Source organism: Somniosus microcephalus, unplaced genomic scaffold (assembly GCF_052327205.1).
Source record: "Somniosus microcephalus isolate GS21.2 unplaced genomic scaffold, FLI_Smic_1.0 unresolved_chr8, whole genome shotgun sequence".
Taxonomy (NCBI): domain Eukaryota; kingdom Metazoa; phylum Chordata; class Chondrichthyes; order Squaliformes; family Somniosidae; genus Somniosus; species Somniosus microcephalus.
This window is the reverse complement of record NW_028225186.1, coordinates 38440005-38442341: the sequence shown is the minus strand read 5'-3', so window position 1 is coordinate 38442341 and position 2337 is coordinate 38440005. Positions and strand designations below refer to the sequence as shown.

Genomic DNA, 2337 nt, shown 5'->3' with positions numbered 1-2337 from the left:
AGGGGATTAAGGGTTACGGAGAAAAGGCGGGGACGGGGTACTGAACTGGTAAGATCAGCTAAGATCTCAGACGAAGATCAGCCATGATCTCATTGAATGGCGGAGCAGGCTCGAAGGGCCGAATGCCTACTCCTGTTCCTATCTCTATGTAATTTGGATAATCTATGCAAAAAAATTACAATGGGTTTTGATAGAGGAAATAAAGACAAACGCTTTCCAATGGCAGGAGGGATGGTAACCAGAGGTAGAATTGTCTTATGCAGCGAATGTTAAGGCCTCATGAATATCAGGATAAGTTATCACGGCCCAGTTACTCTGTCATTCGAGTCTTGCACACGTTGCTAATGTGGCATTTTTCACACTGGCAATGAGTTGACTGATAGCCGTGCTGTGATCAGCTAAATTTGTTAGGGAGATGCAGTCGGCAAAATAATACATGGAAGACGGATAATAACCGTGACTCTCTGACACTGCGAGGCAAGGAAGCGAATGCTGCACCTCGGTAGCGAATGATGCGCTGCTGACTGTTGAGGCAACAGACAGCGGTGTGGAAAATTGAAAGGTTGATGAGATGCAAGCATTGTTTCGCGCGGGTGCTTTGATTGCTGGCATTTCAAACTGCCAGAAAACGCACTAGTTCCCTGACCGGGAATCGAACCCGGGCCGCGGCGGTGAAAGCGCCGAATCCTATCCACTAGACCACCAGGGAAGCTGTGAGAAGCGGCCTGCCAGCAAGCAGAACAAGGCAGTCTTTCCTCCTTGCTGCTTTGAAATTCAGGTCACTTTCACGCCATGCAAACATTTCGTACAAGATGACATTTTTTAGGCGAGATCACAAAGGACATGTTCAGGAAACCACAGCATCAAGTGCGTGTAGGCGTCCACCTGAAATCTATTTGCTTCTGTGCTTTTCTCAGAGATACACAGTCAGAGAAAAGCCGTCGGGATATTGAATAATCAGCACCAAAATATCAAGGACAATACAGAGGAAACAGTAATGCACTGCTTGAGACAAAGACTCAAACATATGCACGAACACAGATGTGTGCTCACTTTGTGTGAGTATGTCTCAGATATCCATATGATTCATGGAGGCGTGCAGTACAGCGTGAGGCCATTCGGCCAATCGTGCCAGTGCTGTCCACTTGAAAGATCAGACGTGCTTTCTCCCGCTGTTATCTGCATTTCCCTGTCCTCTCTCGTTCCGCAGTGCCCCGCACAAAAGACAAACAGAAGGAGAACACTATGCTAACGAGGAATTGATGCAGGAGGTTTTTATGCAGTTCCTCACCGTTTAAACTTGTTTTAGGTTCAATCTTTCGCTGTTGATCTTTTCCAAGGAGCGCTTTAAGGTGCTGCCAAAACGTTTAAAATTGGGGATGTTAAAATTCCTTCCCGTCGGGGAATTTCACCCCGGTCTCCCGCGTGACAGGCGGGGATACTCACAACGAGACTAACGAGGAAGTGAGCAATGTCTGTCAGAGTAAGAATCGAGCCTGTTACACAGGAACAGGATGCCATTCAGCCCCTCAAAGCTGTTGCACAGCAACAGGAGCAGAACATTCATACCCTTGATCCACTTGCACAGGTACAGCTAATAAATTATTTATGCTCATGTGATGTGTTTGCTATGAAATGAATTGTTAAAAAGATTAGCCTGCATTGGCCGGGAATCGAACACGGGTCTCCCGCGTGGCAGGCGAGAATTCTACCCCTGAACCACCAATGCACGCCGACTTAATCGATTCTATTTTCTGGTAGCTACAATTTATTTTTGACTTTTGTTAATACAAGCGGGGACACTGCGTTAACATAAAAAGCAATATGCAGCAGATACTGCATCTGGAATTGTTGATTAAATGCTGGAAACACTTCGAAGGTCCTGGAAGATCTGTTGACAGAGAAACACAGGGTTAACCTCTCAGGTGCATGAGCTCTCGGTAGAGCTAAGATTTTGCACTTTTCTACGTCCCGTAGGAGTTTCCTTCCAACGTTGTTTAGCTGCTCAAAAATTACATAATTAAGAAACTAACCTTCCCCAAAAGAAAAAATAGGAGCAGGATTGGGCCATTCGGCCCCTCGAGCCCGCCATTTAAAAAGTTCGTGGCTGATGAGATCTTCGACACAACGCAACTTTGCCGCCCGTTCCCCATAACCTTTGACTCCCCTGTAGCTGAAATATATGTCTATCAGACATACAGAACCCGTTTGACGTCTTACAGTGTGGCCCGAGGGATAGTGTGGAGAAGCTGGGATTGCTTTCCTCTGGAGGCTAAGAGGAAATTTAATAGAGGCTTGCAAAATTACAATGGGTTTTGATAGAGGAAATAAAGACAA

At 46.0% G+C, this 2337-nt stretch overlaps 1 non-coding gene across 1 annotated transcript; it reads right to left on the bottom strand.

Annotated features, from left to right (window-relative positions):
• Positions 1–637: 637 nt before the first annotated feature.
• Positions 638–709, bottom strand: trnae-uuc (transfer RNA glutamic acid (anticodon UUC)). Its single transcript has one exon. It is a non-coding gene; the product is annotated as a tRNA-Glu (tRNA).
• Between the last annotated feature and the right edge of the window lie 1628 nt (positions 710–2337).